A 26,542-nucleotide genomic window follows, 5' to 3' on the forward strand; every position below is an offset into this window, starting at 1 on the left:
ATGCTTCTAATCATCATCAGAAACAAACCCCAGAATACATGGTTCGGAGATGGATGTCAACAGCCAATCAACATCCAACTCCTGCAATCATTGAGCAAACGTATGTGTGATTACCCAGTTCTGATGAACCAGACAATCACTGTTCACTCTGTGCAGTTGGACAGCGATGTGGGGAAGTATTGGCCGAGTGGTATTGTCGTGAGACAGTTACTATAAAACCCCAGATAGTGTTCTGGAGACCTGGGTTCAAAGCCTGCTGCAGCAGATGGGGATTTGAATTCAATAAAAAAAACGTATGAATTCAGAGTCGAATGATGACCATTAATCGATTGACAGAAAAACCCATCTGGTTCAGTAATGCCCTTTCAGGAAGGAAGCTGCCATCCTTACCTGGTCTGGCCCACATTGTGACCTCAGACCCACAGCAATGTGGTCGACTCTTCCCTGCCCTCTGGGCAATTAGGGATGGGCAGTAAATGCTGCCGGGCCAGCGACACCCTCATCCTGTGAATGAATAAAGGAAAATAAAAATCTGTACCCAGTGTGAATCTGTGCATGTTCAACAATGTCGTGAACTTTTCCAAAGCTAAGATCTGTATGTCCACAACTTTATGAGCTGCCAAAATCATTTTTCGTTACTTGGCGTGAAAAAGAGAAAAAAAATCCTTCAACTGTGGCTATCAGTAAATTAACTGGTGTCTCAGCAGGATGGATACCTGAGTGAATCCCATCTCCCCTCCCCCCCCCCCCCCCCCCCCCCCCAACACACAGCAGGTGAACAGCTCTCCAGTCTGACTGGTTTGGCCAGTTTCCAGGTGGGATGGGTAACGAATTCCCTTCTGGCATTCCCCACATTTCCAGAGTCGATCCCTAGTGTGGCTGCACTGGTGTTTTGCCATTTCAGATAAATGCTGGCAGACTGTTACACACACCATTCGCCTGCCCCCCCCCCCCCCCCACCCCCACCAATGAACCCAGTATAAAACAGTAAACGTTATCTCCTGCTGTGGAGGGACAGCCTGTATTGGTCTGAGTAGGAACACTGAGCAGATTTACCGAAATGACAACTTAATCGGTGACCAGAGCAAGTTAAGCAAGTCCAAATAAAATGCATTATAGCACAGAAAGAGGCCCATCAAATCCAAGCTGGGTCTCCGTAGCAGAATCCAATATTCTCATTCCCCCTACGTACCCCAAACTCTGCAAGTTTATTTCCCTCAGAACTGGTCTAATTGTTTTTATCAATCATTGATCTTCTCTCCTTGCACCACCATAATAGGCAACATGTTCTGCATATTTCCAGCCAATACAGTCAGCAGAAACACTTGCTCATCTCCCGCTGTCTCAAAACCTTACATCTGACCTTAACTCTTGTGCCATCACCTATCGAATGCAGATATTTTTGTCTTCTATGTCTAGGTCTGTTATAATCTTATACAGCTCTATCAAAAATATATCCAACTTCTTCACTTCAAAGAAAATCGCAATTTCTTCAAATCAATCCAGTGACTGCATTTTCTTCATCAGTGAACCACTCCAGTAAGTCTGTACATCACAGTCTGAAAATCACTCATATCCTTCATTGTTGATGCCGATTTTGTTCCTCAAATCCAGACGATGCAAGTTTTCTGCACAACAGCAGTAGATTTATTATCGGACAGCCGGCGAGAGTTTCAAAGTGTCTCTAAAGTAGCTGAGTGTCTACTTGGAGAGACTCTTCTTCACAAATCTCTGCCTTACCCACAGAGACAGTATATTTAATAGGAATTAGACAAAGGCATATCAGTGCAGAACAGGCCCTTCGGCCCTCAATATTGCGCCGACCTGTGGAACTTTCTCAACTCGTCCCCCTGCACTACCCCAAAATCATCCATGAGCTTATCTAAGGATTGTTTAAAACTCCCTAATGTGGCTGAGTTGATTACCTTAGCTGGTAGGGCATTCCACACACTTACCACACTCTCTGTGTAAAGAGTTTGCCTCTGACATCTGTCTTAAATCTATCACCCCTCAATTTGTAATTGTGCCCTCTTGTGCAAGCTGTCGTCAATATCCTAAGAGAAAGACTATCACTGTCTACCATATCTAATCTTCTGATCATCTTGTATGTCTCTATCAAATCCCCCCCTTAGCCGCCTTCTTTCCAATGAGAACAGATCCAAGTCTCTCAGCCGTTCCTCATAAGAACTTCCCTCCACACCAGGCATGATCCTGATAAATCTCCTCTGCACCTTTTCCAATGCTTCCACATCCTTTTTGTAATGGGGCGACCAGAACTGTACACAATATTAAAACTGTGGCCACACCAGCATTTTGTATAGTTGCAGCATTATATTGCGGTTGCAGAACTCAATCCTTCTACCAATGAAACCTAACATGCCGTATGCCGCCTTAACATCACTATCCACCTTGGTGGCAACTTTCAGGGATCTATGTACATGGACTCCAACATCCCTCTGCACACCCACACTACCAAGAATCTTTCCATTGACCCAGTACTCTGCGTTCCTGTTATTCTTCTCAAAGTGCATCACCTCACATTTAGCTGCATTGAACTCCACTTGCACCTCTCAGCCCAATTCTGCAGTTTATTTAAATCCCCCTGCAACCTGTAACATTCTTCCAAACTGTTTACTACTCCACAGACTTTAGTGTCGTCTGCAAATTTACTAATCCATCCACCTATGCCTGCGTCTAAGTCATTTATAAAAATGACAAACAGCAGTGGTCCCAAAACAGATCCTTGTGGAACACCACAAGTAACTGGGCTCCAGACTGAATATTTTCCATCACCCACCACTCGCTGCCTTCTTTCAGAAAGCCAGTTTCTAATCCAAACTGCTAAATCACCCTCAACTCCATGCCTCTGCATTTTCTCCATCAGCCTACCACGTGGAACCTTATCAAAGGCTTTACTGAAGTCCATGTATACCACGTCAACTGCCCTAGTCTCATCTAAATGCTTGGTCACCTTCTCAAAAAACTCAATGAGGTTTGTGAGACACGACCTGCCCTTGACGAAACCATATTGACTATATAAAATCAAATTGTTGCTTGTTTGATGATTCTAACTGTTATCTCTTATAATCCTTTCCAAAATCTTTCCTACAATGGAAATAAGGCTCACTGGTCTATAATTACCTGGGTCATCTCTGCTGCCCTTCTTGAACAAGGGCACAACATTTGCAATCCTCCAGTCCTCGGGTACTAAACCCATCGACAATTATGACTCAAATATCAAAGCCAAAGGCTCTGCTATCTCCTCCTTAGCTTCCCAGAGAATCCACGGAAAAACCCCATTCGACCTGGGAACTTATCTACTTTCACTCCTTCTAGAATTGATAACACCTGTGCGTAACTAACTTCAATCCTTTCTAGTCTAATATCTCGCACCTCATTTTTGTCCTCTACAATATTCTCCTTTTCCTGTGTAAACACTGATGAGAAATATCCATTTAGCAATTCTCCGATCTCTGCAGGGTCCACACTCAACTTCCCACTTCTGTCTTTGATTAGCCTTAGTCCTACCATAATCACCCTTTTATTCTTCACAGGCCTATAGAAAATTTCAAGGTTATCCTTTATTCTGTTTGCAAAAGACTGCTCGTGTCCTCCCTTTGCTTTTCTTAACTCTCTCTTTAAATCCTTCCTAGCTGATCTGTAACTCTCTATTGCTTCATCTGTACCATTTTGCCTCATCAACACATAAGCCTCTTTCTTCTTAACAAGAGATACAATTTCTGAAGTAAACCATGGTTTACAAACTCTGTCTGTGCCAGTTGGGTCACCCCACAGCCATTGACTTTCCAAAGACACAATCCAAGATTTTCTAACCTCTCCCAATCCAGGCAACATCCTGGTAAACCTGTTTCCACCTTCCCAAAAGCCTTCACATTCTTCCTATAATGTGGTGATCAAAACGGCACACAATACCCCAAAGGTGGCCTGATTATAGTTTTATATTCACTCCCCTGACAGAAGAAGGCAAGCCTGCCATTCACCACCTTCACCACTTTCAGGGATCTTTCAGCTTGCAACTGAAGATCCCTCTGTATATCAGAGCTGCTCAGGACCCTTCTGTTTATTGAAAACATTCCTCTTGCTTTGTGTCTTCCAAAACACATCACCTCACACTTGTCTGAATTAAAATATATCTGCAATTTCTCCACAAAACTTTCTGACTCATCTCTTTCTTGCTGTATCCTTTGACATCATTCTTCACGATTCACAACTTCAACAGTTTGTGCCACCTACAAACTTGCTCATTAAAACGTTTACATTTTCAAACTTTTCATTTATGTACATTACAAGCAACAGATGTTCCAGTTCTGATCCTTGTGGAACAGCACTAGCCACAGACCTCCAGCCAGCAACATACCCCTGCACAACTGTTGCTGGGAGAAATGTCAAAGAGGAGCCTTGAGTTCTGTGTTGAGCAGCATGACCAACGTTTATTCAGAGCTCCTTACTAATACATGATGGGAGAGGCCCCTCTCTGTCTCCCCCAAGTAAGTCCAGCATTTTGATGTGTTTACTTCATATGTTCCAATAATATTTTTCCCCCTGACCTGAACTCCAGGGTTTGGAATGTCAGCTCGGATATTTCCATGTTTCCTTTCCCAGTCTCTGATTCTCTCAGCTCATGCAGCTGCTTTGCCAGTTCTTTCACAAATAGTTTAACCCTATCCTTGTCATTGCACATCTCCAGCCCTCCCACTACCACAAATCTCCGGCCCTCCCACTACCATACCCTGTGGCATCTGCATAGTCCATCCAGTCACTAATTCAAAGGGGGACAGTCCCGTCCGCTTTGCTGGGGTTGTCCTCAGTTTCATTAGGCTGGTGGGGAGTACTCTAACCCATCGCTGTCCTGTCTCTGAGAGAGCCTTAGTCAGACTAGCTTTCAGTATCTGCGTCATTCCTTCTACTGTCCCAGAGCTCTGGGGGTGTTATGGGGGATGGGATTTCTGTTCAGTACCAAACAGGGCACATAGCTCTTTAGCTATGTTCCCTGAATATTTGTCCCTTGGTCAGAATCTGCAGGGGAATGCTTCCACCCACTGAGTAAACCTATTTATTAAAACCCAGCAGTACTTCCTTCCCTGGGATTGGAATGGGTGTGTGTATAAAATCCATTTGTAATTGTTCCCATGGGCCCCTGGGTCCCTGCTGCTGCCTCCATTTTATTGCTTTCCCTGGCTCACACTGTGAACAGACTACGCACCTTCGACAAAACCTTGCTGTATTTCTCCCTGTTCCAGGCAAGGATTGTAGTGGATCATCTGATATTGCATTTTATCCTCCCCAATATGGGCCAGCCCATGATATGTTTTAATAATGTTTGTCTTACACAGTGTAGTGGCACTGCTGGATCATCCAGACTCTGTTGTGTCCTATTACTGCCCCACCCTTTTCCCATTCCTGTTTCTCCTGTTGTGGGACTGTTTCTGGGAATATCTGTAAACCTTCCTCTCTCACTTCTGTAGCTACGGCCATTGCCATCTCCTCAAATGTCTGCACTGTTTCAGTCAGTATTTCACATATAAGATTATTAAAGGATTAGACACTCTGGAGGCAGGAAGCATGTTTCCGCTGATGGGTGAGTCCTGAACCAGAGGACACAGTTTACAAATAAGGGGTAGGCCACTTAGAACAGAGTTGAGGAGAAACTTCTTCACCCAGAGAATGGTGGGTGTATGGAATGCTCTGCCCCAGAAGGCTGTGGAGGCCAAGTCTCTGGATGCTTTCAAGAAAGAATTGGATAGAGTTATTAAGGATAGTGGAATCAAGGGTTGTGGGAATAAGGCAGGAGCAGGATACTGATTAAGGATGATCAGCCATCATCATAATGAATGGTGGTGCTGTTTCGAAGGGCAGAAGGGCCTACTCCTGCACCTATTGTCTATTGTCTATTCACCTGCCTTACCCACAAACTCACTGCTCCGTTGGTGTGGGGTTTCTACTTCCCTGTGAGCTCTAATCTTCATTATTGCTGCTTCACTGGGAAAGTTAGCTGCTCCCACTAACTCTCTGACCTGTCCTTCATGCTCTATGTGCCCACAGACAGGGTGATGTACCCTCACCGAGCCCAGGCTATCACTTGGTCATGAACTATACCAAAGGCATGCTGTCTGTCTGTGTACATGCTGACTGCCTGACACCTGGCTAATGTCCGCACTTCTGTCAGGGCTCGTGATGGTTCTGCCATTTCTGGGTAATTCTCCACAAAAGTCCTCCAATAATTAAACAATCCTAAAGTTTGCCTTACCCCCTTCACGGTGTGCGGGTGGATAGTTTTGTCGACACAGTCCCAGCTTGTCTCCCACATTCACCTCCACATCCTCATGATCACCTCAGATTCTCCTGTCTGTGTCCTTGCAGCAAGTTGTGTAAGACACCTACTTCAGTTTTAACCTGATCGATATTATGTTCAGGAAGATCATTTCAAAATGTGGTTCACTGCTTTTAAGCCTCCCCGTGACTTCACCCTGTCCTCCCAGCGTAGTTCCACCCCTCCCTGAGGTATCTGCATTTATCCAATTCCAGCTGTGTGAGTGTTTATTCTCCTCCCTGTTGGTGGCTTTAGTTTCTGCTGCCTTGAACCTAAACTTGGTCATTCTCTTCCCCCATTCCCTTCAATTCTCCTCCATTCTATCAGCTCTCCTTAATTTCTACCTGTTTGATCAAGGATTTGGTTTCCACCCTTAAAACTGTCCCTTTGTAGATCGGTAACAGCCCCGTGGTATCGTTGCCGAACTGTTAATCCAGAGACCCAGGTAATATTCTGTGGACCCTGATTCAAATCCCATTACAGCAGATGTGGAATTTGATTTCAAGACAAATCTAGAATTATAAGCCTATTGATGAAATTATTCTCAATTGTGGGGTTGTATCTGCGAAGGTCTTTAAACTTTCCTTACTCACTTCTGCAGTTACTGCCACTGCCTCTTCCCCAAATGTCTGCCCTGTTTCAGTCAGTATTTCACTCGTCTTACCCACATACTTACTGCCCCGTTGGTGTGGGGTTTCTACTTCCCTGTGAGCTCTAATCTTCATTATTGCTGCTTCACTGGGAAAGTTAGCTGCTCCCACTAACTCTCTGACCTGTCCTTCAGATCTATGTGCCCACAGACAGGGTGATGTACCCTCACCGAGCACAGGCCAACACATGGTCATGAACTATACCAAAGGCATGCTGTCTGTCTGTGTACATGCTGACTGCCTGACACCTGGCTAATGTCCGTGCTTCTGTCAGGGCTTGTGATGGTTCTGCCAATTCTGGAGAATTCTCCACAAAATTCCCACAGTAATTAAACAATCCTAAAGTTTGCCTTACCCCCTTCACGGTGTGGGGGTGAATAGTTTTGAAATCATGGTCTATTGTTCTGCTGGGATTGTCCCCTCTCCCTTCCTGATTTGATCTCCCTGATGTGATGTCCCAGGTACATCTCTCCCTACCTTCCCACTCTCTGTGGGTTAATTTTAAGCCCGGCCTGCCTGACCTGACCCTGTATTCTGTTTAATATCTGGATATGTTCTTCTCACCAACTCAGGTAATGAGGTGTTGGTAAGATCAATGTGACCAACTCCATCAGCCATATATCGGTGGGATATAGTGGAATATTGTGGGATCCCTGAGGTAACTGGATCCAGATGTACTGCTTTCCTCAGCCAGTAAACGCCAGCTTATTCTGGGATTCCAGGTGCACAGGTATGGACCATAACCCATTCACAATATCAAGGGCTGAGACTATATCCTTTTGCGATTTCAATCCATTAAATACAGTGGTGTGGTTCGCTAATGTAAGATACTCTTTAGTGGCGGATTTACTGAGGGAGGTATACTCAATAATGAGGTGGGATGAGCTGTCCGGCTTCTGTGAGTTAGTCTGGGATAGTGTCGGTCTGACTATTCACTGCTTCTGTCGATCTGTTACTGTCACAATTACTGCCTCCTGGCCCCAGCTTTGATGGGATTCTGTTTGTGTGGGGAGTGAGAGGGCCCTCGATCTTTACAGGATCTGCAGGTAATAACCCACATTCCGGTTTAAGTTACCCACACTGCTGTTTGGGTCCTAGCTATACCTTCCCAGATTCCCTGACTGTTCCAGTCTCCCTACAAGGTACCTACTCTGGAGATGTCGCCTCTCCTTTGATTCCTGTCCTGGGCCTGACCAGGTTGTTCCCATATTACAGTTTGTGTCTCTGCATCAATAGTTGGTCCTAACTGTTCGAAACTGACAACTCCCAGAATGGTCCCTTCCTCAGTTTCCCACCCCCATATTTGAATATATTTTGCCATATCCGTGATCTGCGTCGGGAGAGGTTCATTTCATCCAGCTTCCTCAATTCCCTCTCCAACTGCTCTCATTTTAGTAATTGAGGGGTGTGGGGCAAATGCGTGTCGGTAACTGATATAGATGCTCCTTTTATGAATATTTATTCTGCTGATTCCCAAACACAGCGTCAATGAATATTCATATTCCATAAGTGAACAGATGCGCACACACAATGTGAACATCTATCTCGCTCTCTCTGCCTTCGTTCCTTGGCTATGTGCCCTTTCCTGCTTCCCTTGTAACATTGTGAGTCTGGTTACCCTCCGTGTACTGCAGCTGTTCCCCTGTGTTTCTGTGTTTGCCTCAGCTCCCATGGCCCAATTCAGAAAGTAGTTAGAATTATCTCCCACTGGGAGTCCCATGTTTATAATTACAGTTAAATGGGGTCCCAGTTTAAAAACAACAAACTGATATCATCATCACAGGTTGGGGTTTGGTAATCCCCCGTGGTCCTTACACACCTCAGGCTTCCTCTCTGTGTGATCCTCGATATTACCCTTGGGTCCCTGAGTCACCAAGGTTATTTTAGCCCGTAAAGCCTGTCCCCTCCCCAGTGTGTCCCTGTAATATCTGTAAGTGCCTGGAGACACTGGTCGGCTGTGCACTGGGGGGAACCGGCTCACACCCCCATATTCTCATTGCAGGGACAGGTTCTGATATACACGTCAGGGTATCTTGGCCTGAGAGATTTTGGCCTGACACCATCATCGGTGATACTGTACATCAACTAATTCATCCATATTCTCCCAATAACGCCCATTACTGCCATTTCTCTATCAGGCTGGGTGTTAACACACCAACATCTGTCATTCAGCAGGTGAACTGTTCATGTTTGGTTTCTGTCAGTTCCCTTTGTTGCTCCCTACTGTCTGTCCAAGTTGACCTTTGATGCCCAGTGGTGCCATGGACCTGGCCTTCTGGGCATTACAGGGTGGTGGGTGATCGCACCCATTGCCGTCCCTCTGTCCATACATGGGCACTTCACCATCTAACCCATTCCAGTCAGTGTCACCATCCTCACTGCCTTCTGAGGACAGCGGGGCACTGGGTACCTCCCCCCCCCACTGTAACTACCACCTGGCCCTTTGGCTTTAAGGCCTCACGTCTGAGAGCCACCACCTTCACTTGTTCCTGTTTCCCATAATAATGTAACACATCCTGTCATTCCTGGAATAAAACAGATCAAAATGTAAATTTGGTTTTACTTAAAATAAGAATAGTTTGACATTCACTCGACATATCTATAGAGGTGAGAATTGTACTGTGATTATTTAAGTGAATTTAATGTGTGATCATACAGTGAAAATAAACCTGATAATCAACGACAATGAATGAACCCATAATATGTGATTATTTGTTCCAGTTCTTCCATTGAAAATTCAATTTTATTTTAATGCTTCTCACCCATTACACCATAAGCATTCTTATTAGGGAATAAAGTAATGGAAGATATCAGAGAAAATAAATAGACTTTAATTTTAGCTTCACTGCAATAATGAACCAAAACAAAAGTTGGAAATATGGGTAAACTACATAACAAAGTTTCCAGTGTCATTATTGACGTGAAAACTATTTTAGTTTGCAAGTTGTTTTGCACTAAGAATAATTGGAAATGAATGGTGATTATGAATTGACCATTTAAAATATATTTTAAAGAGAATAGTCAGATATATTTTTTGGACGAAATTAGGAAAGTAAATAAATATGTATACATTGGTATTAATAGTTTTAAAATGTTTAGAAGTTGACTGGGATTATTTGATTGAGAGAGGCTGCATGATTATAAAAACGAATTCACCTTTTTCATTGCATTGTTGGTTTCACTAGAATCTGTTGTGGTCTAAGCTCTTGTTGTGTGCAATGGACTATCACTAATAGCTTAATTAACCTGCGAGTCTCAGATTAGGTTTCCTTTGTCTGTAATTCAGTCTGTAAGTGCGCGACACACCTGCTTTTCTGAGGGATAACAGAGATTCCTTTCAAAGGAAGTAAGTGGCAGTTCTCACTGAGAATGGTGTCTACCACACACCATCAGCAGGGAAGGGTTTTTCTCACAAATTCCAATCTCTATCAATAAATCTGATGGTACCTGTGTTTGTCAGTTTGTGGAGGATTCAGCCCCTTTGTTCTGAGCTGTTTTTATACAAGCAGTTGGTTCATTCTGTCTTTGCCAAGAATATTGTTTACTTTCCCCTTTTACTGTGATTCTGCAGGTTAGAATAGTCTGAGAGTCAATAATGTTCAATAACTGAACATTGAAATGTTTAGACTCTAACAGAGCAGTTGCCTTGTTTTCAGGTAATTATTCACTTTCCATTTCCTGGTTGTGTTGAATGTTACAGAAACAGGCTCTGAGCAATGTTTCCATTCACTTGTGTTGGAGTCACTGACAGCCACATGGTCAGTCAGTTTCAGGCTGATGGATCAGTTTCTCTGTCCTATTAGATGGTGGTCACTTGCTCAGTTTCGGATGGCTCACCTCAGCGTCTGTCCGTCTGCTGCTGAAACCCTGCATCCAGCATTTGTTCCCTCTCACCATGACTAATCCAATACAGTCCCAGCTTGTCTCCCACATTCACCTCCACATCCTCATGATCACCTCAGATTCTACTGTCTGTGTCCTTGCAGCAAGTTGTGTAAGACACCTACTTCAGATTTAACCTGATCTGTATTATGTTCAGAAAGATCATTTCAAAATGTGGTTCACTGCTTCTTCAGGACCTACCTGAAGAAGGGCTTATACCCGAAACGTCGATTCACCTGCTCCTTTTATGCTGCCTGACCTGTGCTTTTCCAGCAAGACATTTTCAGTTGTAATTGTAGAAACCAGTTAATTACAAGTTACTGACAAAATATTTTAAGAGAAGCTGCTATTGATGGTGGAAATGCTGCTGGTTGATATAAAAGAGGGCTAGGGTGAATACTGTACTCAGTTTTGATGAGAAAGTTGAGCAATGTAAGATTATTTTATCTTTGTTAATAAGAAGAGGCAGAGATTGTAGCTAGGACATCCACAGTCATCCACCCTCACCACCACTGATGCTCAGTAGCAGCAGTGCCAATCAAGCGGGCTGCTTTATTCCGGATGGTATCAAGTTTCTTGAGTGTTGTTAGGGCTGCGCTCATCCAGGCAAGTGGGGAGTATTCCATCACACTCCTGACTTGTGCCTGGTAGCGTTTGGACAGGATTTCAGGAGCCAGGAGTTGAATTACTCTTGTAGCCACTGTGTTTATGTGGTGAGACCAATTCAGTTCCTGATCAATGATTATCCCGAGGATAATGTTGATAGTGGGTGTTCAGTCATGGTAACACCATCGAATGTCAAGGGATGGTGGTTAGGTTATGTCTTATATGTGATAGCCTGCATTTGTGTGGCATGTATGTTACTTGCCACCTGTAAGCCCAAGCCTGGATATTGTCCAGATCTTGTTGTACTTGGACTTGGACTGCTTCAGTACCTGAGAAGTAAATTATTTATTAACACTAAATAGTCACGAGATTATGCAATTTCCTTTTTCGATCAAATGTCGTGGACAGTATCTTGTGGTCACTCTCATATTCACTTTCATTTTCTTTCTATTTTCTTCTTAATTCAGACACAAATGTTTGAACATCGATCAGTATAAAATTACGTAAATTAAAATCACGTCACATGTTTCTACAAGTAAACTAATTGAATGAAATACATTACTTCTGTATTGTCTGCATTTTGACAAAAAAGAATTCTCTTCAATAACTATTGAATGGCTCATTTATTGTCCTCAATCCGTCAATCTAGGTATTATATTTCAGTCTTCAGTTTACCGACCTTAATTTACATCTAATCAACATCAGAGCAAAGTGTTTTTAAAATATTGAGTCAATTTATTTGTTCAGAATACAACATTTATTAGGAATTCACTATTAGTGGGCAGCACGGTGGCACAGTGGTTAGCACTGCTGCCTCACAGCGCCAGAGACCCGGGTTCAATTCCCGCTTCAGGCAACTGACTGTGTGGAGTTTGCACATTCTCCCCGTGTCTGCGTGGGTTTCCTCCGGGTGCTCCAGTTTCCTCCCACAGTCCAAAGATGTGCAGGGGAGGTGAATTGGCCATGCTAAATTGTCCGTAGTGTTAGGTAAGGGGTAGATGTAGGGGTATGGATGGGTTGCGCTTCGGCGGGGCGGTGTGGACTTGTTGGGCCGAAGGGCCTGTTTCCACACTGTAAGTAATCTAAACTATCCTTATAATAATTGCAGAATAATTTGTTTGTCTTTCTAACGTGTATCGCCAGATCCATATATTATTTTAATCCATATTTTAATTTAATCCATTGAAACAATGCTATTGCTTTCAGGTCAACTATCCCACAATGGAACCAATCATTTTGCATGCAACACGCTTTGTAAACTGACTTTTGCTCATTTGAATAATCACAGTAATCTCAGCCTTATGAATTCAGAAAACTGTAACGACTTTTCACTGCAATAATTCCTGTTCATGTCTGCACATTGCACAGTCATGTCGCAAAATTAAATTTCTCCTTCTTACAAGTGTACTCATAGATTTTCGAAAATCTAAGTGTTGCTAATATCTAATTAATGTTCAGTTCAGTAGGGGGTATAAATGTGTAATAATGGCTCAGTACATGAAGTAATGTGAAGATATTGCAATGTACAAACTCACAATGATTGTGAATATCAATTTTTATTTTAACCATGGAAACACAGTTGAAGTGATTAAATTATATTTCACTTCAATGCTCACATTCATTGTATTTCTAATCACAATAAGAGCAAACTATTTCATGTGACAAAATTATTTAAAATTCATGTCACTTTTTAATGGATGCAAAATAGAATTAACACCCGTTTGTTCTTTCCTTTACCAATCACAGTGAAGTTTGAATTGTAGAATGCTAGACTGATACAGCACGGAAACAGACCATTCAGCCTAACTTGGCATTCCGGCCAGGTTTCCTAAACTAAACTAGTCCCATTTCACTGTGTTTGTCCCATACCTCTTTGGACGTTTTCTATCCAATAAACTGTCCAAAAGTCTTTTAGATGTTGTAATTGTACCAGCCACTGCCCTTCCTCTCACAGCTCATCCCAAGATGTGAAACACACTGTGTGGAAAAGTTGCCCCTCAGACCCCTTTTAAATCTTTCCCCCTCACCTTAAATATTATTTACACCGTAGAATCTTTAAGACTGCAAAGTTATTAAAAGTTGAGAGGTATTTAGAAGCAGCGTAATAACATTCATACTTTAATCAGTGATGTGAAGGAAATAAATTCAAGATGTTGTGATCATTATAATGAACAACAGTTACAAGTTGAGACAATGTCGGTTGAAAAGCAATTCAATCGACACTTAGATATTTTCTAATCAACTTTGAGGTGTTTTGACACATCTCTGTCGAAGGTGGGAATTGTACTGATGGCTCCTGGTCTACTAGTACACACATTACCAGAGCCCTCCATAATATTCCCATGCAGGAAGGGCAGGACTATAATCACATACTTACTGTGTTTATTCACAGGGAAAACTGCTCAGATATTTATTGTTATAATTGGACTAGGATTGTATTAGACAGTTCCAGTGTGTAATGGACCGATAAAAAGAACTAGTAATTTCTAATAATGATGGAACGAAGCAACAATGGTCTTAAATAAACATAAATCTCATGATAATCAAGTAAGTCAATTTGTTTGAAGCAGTTATTCATCTGCATAAATTAAAATTAACCTGCTTTTTAATGCACATGAATTGGAAATAAAGTATTGGTCATTCAATGTGACTACTCAGCGAAAAACAACTTCCCTCATTTTCAAAAAAATGTGATTTCTAAGAATTCAAGATTTATTGTAAAAGCATAGAACAAACATTTGTTAATTCTGGTTTATTTATACAAGGAACACGTGAAATTTAAATAATGCTTAACATGAAAAATACTTAGCTCTTATTGTAATAATCAGAAATGTAGCAATGTTAGAATTGAAGTGAAATACAATCAATACAAGAATGTAAACAAAACTGTGGATGCTGGAAATCACAAACAAGCTCAGTAATTGCTGGAAAATAACTCAGCAGGTCTGGCAGCATCTGTGGTGAGAGTTGGGCCCAGTGACCTTTCTTCAGACTGCACTTTTTCTTACAACCAATTCAATCCAGCTAAAATTCCACACTTAAAATTATTTTTGCTAAGATTAAGAGATTGTAGAGTGCAATATTGTTTGTATCAGTTGATGTACTGAGACATAGTTCCACATATACAGCTGGAGATATTGGATTTCAACAATGATTACCAGTTAGGTTTTGGTAATAATTAGTTTTAAAATGGCTGATAACAAATTTAAGAATGATGAGAAAACTCTTATTGCAATGTAATTGTGCAATATGTTGGAAAAAAAATGAAATATTTATGTAAAAAATAGTTAGCAATCTCTTAATTGATAAGACTGATTAATGATCCTTCCATTAATACCAGGATTCAAATGAAAGAGAATGAGAGAGTTAGAATGAGTGTTGGGTGAGGGAACTTTGGTTGATTGCAGGTGTGTTGACCTGAAAAGAATGTCAATATTTCATTATGATACTGGCTCTAATAAATAATGGATTAAACGAAAATGTTAATCTCATGATCGTGTGATAATTGAAATAACAATTAAATAATATTTAATGTGAGAACGCAACACTTAAAATGATACAATATTTTCAAAGCAGTTTGTACTGGATATTCATTAAGATCAATAAACTCAATTAAAATATTGGGTTAATTTTTTTTTTAAATCACACTTTAGAAGATTATTCATCAGAATTATTCTGTCATTGAAAAAACCTCATTTCTTCAAGAATTCTGCATTTCCCTTATTTTCTGTCTTTTTTCCACAGGGATCTGCACTGGAACCCTTCTGTTTGCGATGCAATTATATAGAAGTGACATGGATTAAAATCTAATTGGGTGAGTTAATAAGTTTGCAGATGATATAACGTTCAGTGCAGTTGGGGACAATGTAGAGTGTTGTCAAATAATGCAGCAGGAAAAAGATAAATTGCAGATATGGGCAGAGTAATTAAAGGTGAAGTTTAATCCATACAAGTGTGAGGTGTTTCACTTTGGAAGCTCAAATGTTAAAAAAAAAGTAGATAGTTAATGGCAGGACCCTGACAGCTTTATTATTCAAAGGGATCTTGGCGTTTAAGACCATGGCTCCCTGAAAGTGACCATGCAAGTAATTAGGTGGTTAGGAAGGCAAATGGCATGCTTGCCTTTATTGGTCAGGGAACTGGTTACAAGAGTCAGGAAGTCATGTTGTAACACTTTAACACTTTGGTTAAGGCATACTTAAAGTATTGTATTCACTTTTGTTCGCCATGTTCCAGGAAGGGTATGGAGGCTTTGGAGAGGGTACAGAGGGCGTTTACCAGGATGCTGCCTGGATTTGGAGAGGCGAGAAAAACTCAGATTGCTTTTTTGTGAAGTGGCGGAGACTGGGGGTAGACTTGATGGAAGTCTGTACAATCATTAGATACATAGATAGGGTTGACGGTCAGAAAGTTTTTCCCAGAGTTGACGCGTCAAAAACTATGTGACATGTGTTTAAGGTCAGGAGGGAAAGTTCAAGGGGAATGTAAGGGGCAATTTGTTTTGTACACAGGGAGTGATTGGTGTCTGGAATGAACTTCCAGGGTTGGTGGTAGAAGCAGATACATTAAGGCTCTTTAATGTTCATTTCGATAATTTGGAAGGATATAGACCAAGTGTAGGCAGAAGGGATGAGTTTCTTTTGCATTATGTTCAACACAATGTTATGGGCCAAATGGCCCATTCTTGTGCTGTACAGATCTTTGAGAGAAAACTAATGTCTAACTCATATGACATTTAATCTAATCAATATTTAGCCACTGGTGTCAGAAATAGGAAGGAAATAAGTAGATAACGAACTTGACTATAATCTAAAAATATAGTCAATTAAATTTACAGAGGTAATTTTTTGATATTTGTTCTGAATTATCAGATTAGCAACTTTGATGGAGATGTGTTTAAAATGTTTGCAGTTATTGATGTTCTGACCCAACATTACCCATGTTAAACTGAAGATTGGACCAGAAACCTGTTAGAAAACTTGAAAATATTCAGTAAGGTGAGATGCACATCATAATTTCTTACTGCCTATACTACAATAACAAAATCTTTCAGGTCTACACCAAAAAGCATTGATTTGCAGCCAATGCTCATTATAAATATCTGAATGCTACTCGTTTCAACAATCAAAGTAATTTCAGCCTCATCGATGAAGAGATATCTTAGACATTTCACTAATAATTACTGTTTATGTTGACACATTGCTCGTTCAAACATTAATGAGATTTCTCATTAATATTCAGTTCAATGATAGCATATTAATAATTTAGTTATTGTTAATATCTAATAATTGATCAATCCAGTAAGGGATATAACAGTGGAATTATGGCTCAGTACATTAACTGATGGAAAGAGATTGTTGTGTTCACTCTCCCAATTATTGTGAATATCGATGTGTATTTTGATTTGATTTGATTTTTCTTCAACATGAAGATTTATTGTATTTCTGATCACAGTAATAGTTAAATATTTTAAAGCTAAAAAAAATTCAAATTTGTGACTTTTTTGTCAACAAGAAAAAAGAATTTACATGCGTATGTTCTTTTCTTTATCAGAGTAAATTTTGAATTGTTGGAAGTTTTACATGTGTGTAAAGAAGGGGAGCTGCCTGCAGCTGAATAGTCACATTGAATGATTTTTTTTTTGTTTTGCGATTACATCCTGCTGCTAATCATTCTAGTTATCTTTTCATTTCAGGAAAAACTGCTTTAAACATATTCCGCAGTTGTATTTTGCATGAATTTACAATAAGCGCATGGTATGTGTATTTATCTTTCTTTCAATTGCCATTATTTTAATTTTTAAGTAAGAGCATATGTGCTTAGTACCATATCACAGCAAACCCGTTTGGAAATATTGAATCACTTAATGTGTCAGTGTTCTAAAATAGATTACCAATTCATTGTTAGTCCAACAATCACACAGTAATTTAATTTAGGTTTTCTAACAAATATCGTGAGATTCACATTTCAATTTAAATCATTATTTCGTAGTGCCAATTTTACAAAGAAAAAATTATTTTTTATTCCAGGTCAACACAACCACAAACCAAGCAATGATTCCTCATCCAACACTGACAGGAAATATCTGATATCTTCTCATTTGAATGTTCACAGAAATCATTGGATTCATATTCAGCCTTACAAATGAAGATACGTCTGATTGTTTTAGACTACAATTCGACATGTTGCGGATTGTAATATGACATTTGTAATCATTTTAAGTTTACAGTGACTAGTTTTAACACTAATTGTTACTTCTATCTAATATGTAATCATTGATCAAATCAGTATAGTCGGCTTTAAGTGTGGAATTAAGTCTCAGTGACGTAAGCATATTGCATGGTACTGTTTCCTAATGGTTGCGAATGTTGATTTTTATTTTAATGCTGAAATCCTTGTTGATTTGCTGCTGTAGGGAAGCCCCGAGCAGCCTGCCTTGGAATTAAAACACAAAATGGTGGAGGGGAGATAAATAAGACGAACAGTCTGTTTCAGTCTTAAGTTTAAAAAAAGAACATTTTGTACAATCCTACTCCAAGTCCATAAGTATGCTATTCCAGACAGTCATATTCCAGATAGTGATAAGGGAATGCAGGCACACAGAAAAATGACCAACCCTGACTTTCATTAATGAAAGAATAATTGTCCCAGTGAATGAATAAACACCAACTGCAGGAAAGAGCCCAGCTAACTTCCACAGCGGCTGTCAGGGAAACAGACAGGGTTTGATTGTCAGAAATAGTTACTATTTTAAAGTTACTCAGAACATTTAAAAAGTTTCTAATTACATATTCTTGAGAATCGTGAATAAGGCATAGTGAGAGGCCCAAAGGACTGCAGCAATTAATTTTGTAATGTGAGGAAATAAAATGCACAGAGATCCCAAGGCCTGGAGATTATAGCACCTGTCAAACACCATTAAGCAATAGGAAGCTGGGGATATCCATAGCGATGTTCATCCAAGATAAGGTGTTCTACAGGATCGGGTGTCTGTATCATGAGGGAAGGACCGTAACCACATTGCATGTGGACATTGTAATACAGAAGGTGTGTAAAAATACTGTTTTTTACTGTACACGTTACAGTGTGTCATGGACCTCCCTTCCTAGATTGGCCTCGGGTGATGATCCCTGTATTAACTGATTGCAGCATGAGTAAACATCTTCCACTTGCCTGAGTTCGGCCTATCTCCTCAGTCTTCATTCCCTGTCAGGGGAAATCACTCCTACAGCTGTGGTGACATTTAAATTCAATACAAACACTTATTATCTGTGAAATTATTCCTTGCAGAGCGATATCATTTTCATGTTAATTTTTTAAATTTTTGTTTTCAAGAAAACAATGGAGGAACATCCATTTGTTATTTAGTTCAACTTATACTAAATTTTAAATTATTGAAAGGACTACACATGGGGGTGGCGGGGGGAAGAACAATTCTTCAGCTCAAATGTCACATTAAGTGACAATTTCCATTTTTCAAATCATGTGACCTCCAAAATGATATTTATTTTAATTTCATTTTGAGGTAGTTTTATTTTCTTCCAACATTAGTTGTCAATGAACAATAATCACACAATTATTAGTTTTTTGCTACAAAATGACTTCCTGTACCAAATGTCATTAACTCGATGTTTAGTTCATAATAATACTCACTTTCCCATCCTCATTATTTTCTTCCTAGTTCTGACATTTATCTAAACATTTATCATGATAAAAATTACATTAATAAAATAGACATGAACCGACCAAAAAAAAGTTGAAAGATGTTCAATTGTTGCTGAGATTTTTTAATTATTAAAGCCACGTTTTATATTTTAATTTTCAGTTTATTAATCTTAATGAATATACAATCGACATCAGAGCAAAGTGCATTCAAATATTAAGTCAATTTATCTATCAGGATTTTAGAAACAATTATCAATTACAATAATTACGCAATACTTTAACTTAGGCTTTATAACAAGTACAATGCGCTTTTAATATCTTCCATATTTCTTAGTGTGAGTGCTACAACATTAAAACTTGTTTGATAAGGCCAATATACCCACAAAAGACCAATAATTGCCATTGCAACTTCATTTGTAAATATCTGACTTTTGCTCATTTGAAAGATCACAATCTTCTCAGCCATTGAAATTCAGAGAACACCAGTTAATTTACACTGCAATATTTCTCTTCGTTTCTTAACATTACTCAGTGGAATAGTAAGAGGAGATACCTCATTATCCTTAAATTCATTAATAAAATATTTCAAATCGATTTGTTGCCAAAACCTAATAATTGTTCAATTCGGTAAGGGGTGTACATGTGGAACTATGTTTTCATATAATAACTAATGCAAGGACATTGCAATGCACAATCACTCAATCGTTCTGAATATTGCTTTTCATTTTAAACTTGGAAACACTTTTGAAGTGATTTGATTGGAAATCACTTCAATGTTAACATTTATTGTGTTTTTAATCACAATAACAATTGAATATTTTTCACGTGCAAAATCATTGAAATCCCCATTAATTTTTTGAAGCACACAAAAAAGGGTTGGCATCTCTCTTCATTAAACAACCACAGGAAATGGTGACTTCTTAGAAATCGTATATTTCAGAAAGAATGAAACTTGTCTTCAGCTGAATAGGCACATTGATTGACCAATTCATCATTTTGTTCCAATTTACGTGTAGATCAAAAACATTGTAATTTGCATTTCAGAAAATGTGGAACTTATGAACATATAGAATAATTATATTCATTTTTATTTATAATGCACAGCAATCACAATTCTGTCAAGTTGTCATTCCACAAGTGATCATAAAAATCATGTTAAATTAAGACATTTATTAACTCCCATCATTATTGTAAATTACTACTGAATTTTCAGAAGATTGCACACAGTATCCAACCATTTAATTCCAATCAAGTTATCACAATAAGTATCTGATTAGTTTTCAGCCCTGCGCAGCCTGCTTGGGAATGTTATGAAGGAATCTTGTGCAACTCTGGTCGTGTCTCTGTTACCAGACCAGAGGATACAATTTCAATTCCCACCTTGCACAGAGCTGTGCCAGAGCAGCTCTGAATGTTGAGAAGAAAATATCTAAGAATCGAATGAATTGCCTTTCTATTCAACATTAGATATGTTTTCATTTGTTGTTCATTCCAATAATCACTGTATCTGCTATATATTTTCTTCAGTCCGCTAATAACAGAATGTATCTGATTCCACTCAATCAATATTCTTTGCAAAATATTTGATAATGTTGCACTCACAAAGATGAAATATGCAAAGTAAAGATACTCCTTGATTTTCTTTTGTTCTGAAGAACTGAGTTCAGACTGCACATAGAACTTGATGCTTCAAAGATATAAATATGAGAAAAAAAATTAAGTTCTTCTTCAGTTAAATAAACAAATGCCACTTCCTACTATATATCAATTTTTAGTTATTGATCTGTTTATGAGTTGTCTGAAATTTGTTTTTAGTTTTCCATTCACCTATTTATATTGAATGTAAGGTTGAAATGTTGTGAAAATATCCGAGTGCATTCATTTGAAAATTGAATTTGCATATTTCTCTCTAATCCAGTTTATTGCATGATGACTTAACAGTGTTTTGTTCAGCAAACCTAGTGAATACATAAAAATTGTCTCATCTTAAATAAGATCTTTCACACCCAGTTATCATTCTGTTCCTAATTCATGTAAATATCTAAATTTATTGAAATCAATGTTCACACAAAACAGTGCACATAAAGCGACACAAAGATATTCATCATCAGCTGATTACTATTTAGTGGAATAACCTGAGTGAGTATCTTATTGTTTCTAGGACAAATGACAACAGTAAGCATTTATTTATTATTCTATGCAGTTAATGCAATTGATGTGCTATATTTCAGCTCAGTCGTTAATGTTGATTTATATTGTTTAAACCAATAATTCTACTTTATCACGGATATTGACTATACTACAATAATGTTGGGAAGCAAATCTTTGTCAATCTAACAATCTTTAAGCTCATTTTTTGTTGTGTGTGTACAAGAGACCATTCAAATTATAACCATTTTTATTACAAATTGAACAAATACTGCATTTTAAATTTGTGAAGTTCCTACATTTTTGCAAAAGGGTTAGCCTTCACTGTATATGTCACATTTAAAAAACTGCTAGTTCAAATCATGTGTGCTACAAAATGATTATTGTTTTCATTTCATTGTAAGAAAAGAACTGCTTGTTGATTTTTTTGTCATTTCTATTCCAACATTATTCATCATTGTACAAAAATGACAATATTATTAAAATCACATATATGCCACATATCATTGACTACATTGTTCAGTTTCAAGCTCACTTTCATGACTTACTAATTCTCTTCCTAATTCTGACACAAGTCTTTAAACATTGATCATAATATTGATCATATAAATTGATGTAACATATCTCTACAAGGAATCCAGTGTATGGAAATTCACAATTCTTGTATTACGTACATTTTTACTTAAAAAAAGAAGATTTTTGCTCCATAATCACAGAATGGCTCATTTGTCTTCCATCCATAAAGCTAGGTACAATGTTTTATACCTCAGTTTACTGATCTTAATAAATATCCAATCAACATCACAGCAAAGTGCTTTTGAAATATTGATTCATTTTAATTCTTCAAAAGACAGCATTCATTATCAAGTCATTGCCATTACAATAATGGCACAATTATTTATTAAAAATGTCTTTTTAACAAGTATAGTGAGATTCACATTTAGATTTAATTCATTATGTCTTAGTACTAATAGTACAGTATGAAAATACCTTTATTTTTCAGGTCACCTACCCCACAAAGGAACCAATGACTTCCCATCCAACGTCATTGCAAATATCTGATGTTTGCTCATTTGAATGATCACGGTAATCTCAACATTAAAATTCAGGAAAATGTAATGACTTTTCACTGAATTAATTCCAGTTCATTTCCAGACATTGCTCAATCACTTGCAAAAAGAGATTTTTCATTATTCATTAATGCATTGACAGACTTTGATAATTCAATTGTTGCTGATTTATAATAAAAATAATACTTATTCAACCTAGTAGGTTGCGCAAATGTGGAATAACGGCACAGTACATGAACCACTGTAAAGATATTGCAGTGCACAATCTCTCGATCATTGTAAGTATCAATTTTTATTTTACCTGTTGAAACATAGTTGAATTCAATTAATTATATTTGACTTCAATGCTCACATTTATTGTGTTTGTAATCATAATACGACTTACGGATGTTTCATGCAACAAAATCAAATGAAAAAGAATTAGCATCTCTTTATTCTTTCATTCAACAATGGCAATAAATTTTGATTTTTTAAATTTTGACATTTTTGGAAAGAAGGGATATTGTCTTCAGTTGAATTCTTGCATTGACTCACTAATTCACAGTGTCCGCTACTTATTCTCTTTGGGTTCCTATGAAAAGGAATTAACTAGTTCTTCTGATTGTAAATTCCTGGAAAATATTTGAGAATGTTGTGGTTTTAAAGATGACAAGGCTAAGTGATCGTAAGTCATCAGTTATTTTGTTAGAAAGAGCTTGATTCAAACATTTCGAACACACACACACACACACACATTGTTATTCTGCTGTGTAACAAGGGGGAAAACAAGTCGCTTTCTTCAGCGTTAAGTAAATATATGCCACTTCCAAGTGTTCATTAGTCAGGTAATTACCTACATTTGTTATTAAGAATTGCAATTCGTCTAAATATTGTTATGACCTTTGATCAAATTAAATTTTTAATTATTGTTTATACATGAATTGCCGGGATTTTGTTTTTTTTTTGTTTTCCATACACCTATTCGTATTGAATGTAAGATTGACATGCTTTGACAATATCATTTGAAACTTATTTTTTCGTATCTTTCACTGATTTTACTTATTGCATAAGATTACATGGTACCTCATGGGTTAGCAATGCTGCCTCACAGCGCCAGGGACATTGGTTTGATTCCCTCCTTGGGTGACTGTGGGGACTTTGCACGTTCTCCCCAAGTCCATGTGACTTTGCTGTGGTGTCCTCCCACAATCCAAACATATGCAGGTTAGGTGAGCTGGCCATGCTAAACCGCACGTTGTGTTCAGGGATATGTGTATTAGTCATAAATAAATGTGAAGAAATATGATCGGGAAAAGTGTTTGGGTGGGTTACTCTTTAGAGGGTCATTTTTTTCAAACAAATGGTCTGTTACCACACTGAGGTAACAGGGGTGCTTTCATAGCATCGCTTGTATTAAGGTGCGCCCCGAGATCTAAGCCATGTTGGAACTGAAACGGAGGGATCGACAGAGAGGCTACAGAATGACATCGCATCCATTTGGTTTTCTTTAAATCACTGACGAGCAGGAAAATGTAAACGGGGAGGGCGAGTGGGGAAGTGAGGCAGTTGCAGCTCTGGTAAAAGTCCAAAGGTTCATCTGAGAGTGTAATTTCTTTCGTTGCTGTTGCTGATTGAATGAGCCACTAACGTGCGAACTGCTCCAAAACATGATTCAGGACCTCTGGTGCCAATTCTCGCGCGTTGAATAACGACAGACAGTTTCCAAATGAGGCCTTTCAGAGACGACTTTGGGGTATATTTGACAGACAGACTAGTTCAGGAATCCGTGGTGCGCTGTGACACCAGCGCATCAGCTTCTTCCCTGTCTTTGAACCGGGCCGCCTGCGTAAGGAATGCAAATGCGGTACTGTTTTTCGTGGATGGATCAGAAGGCGGAAACTACACTCTCAAACAGAATGGTATATGATCAGAACCAGGTTGGAGAAAAACTTTACAATACTTTGCACAGTCATTAAATGGAATTGCATTACATTTCACGAGGAGAGCAGATTTGTTCAAGCAAATTCGAAGACAGGTTTGCAGATGGGAAAGCAAGCAAGGAAGCTCCGTTCTTGTCCATGTGAAAGGCTGCAGTTGAAGAACAAAGCAGTTTCGCGTGTGATGCGATGAAATAACAGTCTCCATTCGGTTCCAGTAAAAGCTCAAATTGTTTGGAACAGCACAGCTGTTCGCTATTTTCCGCGCGGGAGGCGAACACGATCATGTCAGCAGAGACACTTTGAAATATTTGGCACTATCCCACACCACAGTTCATTCCCCGGGAAACAAGCCCATTTTTCTTTTGTTTCCAACATCAATACAGTGGGGACCGAAACAGCATTTTAACAAGCTGCAGCATTGGAGTTAAACAGCAGAAATGGCAGTGGCGGGATTTGAACCCGCGCCCCTGTCAAGACCGAAACCTGGATCCAGCGCCTTTGACCGCTCGGCCACGCTACCAGCCGGCCACACTGCCCGTTTTCTTGCATTTCCAATTGTGCCCCTGCATAATAACAGATGCAAAGTCACATGAAAAGGGTTCCATGATCCCTCTCCGACTCGCACAGCGTCTGGGATGTGCCCGGCTACAATGTCAATGTCGCAGCAGATAATGATAGCCCATCAATCCAGACAAAAATCAATGGTAAACTGAGTCTATCTTCTCAGACTCTTTTCAGCTACAAATGTATCTGTGAGTGCGTGACAATATATGTTCGCTTATTTGGTCAAATAACCATGAGCTGCTTGACATTACTGCAATTTCGGTTCTTGCTTTGCTAAATGATTTCACCCATTGCTCGAATCAGGACGACTTTCACGTTTACACGGAACACGAAACACACCGGACCACAGGGAAAATGCACAAAGCTGAGCAGGCCGTGTTCCACATCATACCGTGCAGCATAGTTTCAGTCACTGTGTCTGTTTTGCAGAATAAGGGTCCCAAAGGAAGTTCTCTACCCTAAAACCGGAAGTCGCATTACATTCCGAGAGCGACAGATTACATTGTGAGGATGCTCTGACCTCGGGGCCAGTTCGAGATGACACTTTCCGTGCCTTTTACCTTCACCGTGCAATTTGCTGTAGAGATGTTCACTCCTGGACATGAGCCACATCGATACCAACTGAGTCGGAAACCTGTGCGGGAATCGACGGGAAGCGACTCAATACATTTTGCTAACTTCCATGGTGCTTATTAGAAATGGAGTTTCTGTTCACCTCAATCTAAAAGGCAGTTTCTGAACATAGTAACAGAACTCAAAAGGTAATTACCTCACCCCACCCCCACTCCGGAAGAGGTGCTAACTGCCCTTGATTGCTTTTTGTTCTCGATGTGAAGAGCTCACACGCCTCTGAGTCACCTTCACGTCTCTGTTTGCTGAGTGAGTCACAAAGAAGGAGCTTCACCAGAGCTGCAATTGCCTCACTTCTACGTTTCACCTTTCTGTTTCCAATAGCTTGTTATTGTCCAGCGTAATTAACATCTTGAAAACGTAAAAAAAACACGTGAAATTGATGACAAAATATAGACAAGGATGTCGTCAATGTTTGGACCGTAGGGCGAGGTGGAATAAGCTGGGACGACTTTCCCCGCAGCATAACGGCTGCGACATGATCTTATGGAATGGTTGTTAACTGAGTATTTATGTGTTTTACCCAAGTTGGGGTGAGTTGAAAACTCGAGAGCAGAGGTTAAAGGTGAGTGGGCTGAAATTGACAAAGGACCTGAGGCACATTTCTCACACAGAAGGTTGTGCGTGTTTGGAATGAGCTCCCAGAGGAAGTGGAGGAGGCTATTACACTCAGAAAATTGCAAAGGTAATCGGGTGAGTTTCTGGATAGGATGAGTTTAGCGGGATTGGAGACAAATGCTGGGGAACGGGACTTGTTTAATTTTGGCTATGCGGTGAGCATGGACGAGATACACCGAAGTATCTGATTCCACGCGGTGCACCCCAATACCGTCGTGTTGCTTACACCGGCTTTAAATGATTACTTTTTAGCAGAGCTTGCCGTCGCAGTCTGTGGCACAATCGTTTAGTCTGTTCGACTGCTCACGGGAAAGGTAGTATTGTGAAACACTGCAGAAACGAACGACTTCCTTACTTTTGCTCCGACTGACCATACTCCGTGAAATTTTCCCAGACCCTCAGTTGAGGATTTTTGCTGCTGGAAGTTACCTCAGAAACCCTGTTAACTCGTAATGTACT

The 26,542-nt window shown here is 39.5% G+C and overlaps 1 long non-coding RNA gene across 1 annotated transcript in view; it reads left to right on the plus strand.

Annotated features, from left to right (window-relative positions):
* The window catches only part of LOC140487745 (uncharacterized), a 55,602-nt gene extending 33,880 nt beyond the window's left edge, over positions 1-21,722 (plus strand). The window contains exons 5-9 of the long non-coding RNA XR_011962923.1: positions 7,554-7,711; positions 15,214-15,283; positions 16,381-16,466; positions 17,165-17,225; positions 17,499-21,722. This is a non-coding gene — a long non-coding RNA (uncharacterized lncRNA). The remainder of the gene's footprint in view (positions 1-7,553; positions 7,712-15,213; positions 15,284-16,380; positions 16,467-17,164; positions 17,226-17,498) is intronic.
* The last annotated feature ends 4,820 nt before the right edge of the window (positions 21,723-26,542 follow it).

The sequence above is a fragment of the Chiloscyllium punctatum genome, chromosome 17 (genome assembly GCF_047496795.1).
Source record: "Chiloscyllium punctatum isolate Juve2018m chromosome 17, sChiPun1.3, whole genome shotgun sequence".
Lineage (NCBI taxonomy): Eukaryota > Metazoa > Chordata > Chondrichthyes > Orectolobiformes > Hemiscylliidae > Chiloscyllium > Chiloscyllium punctatum.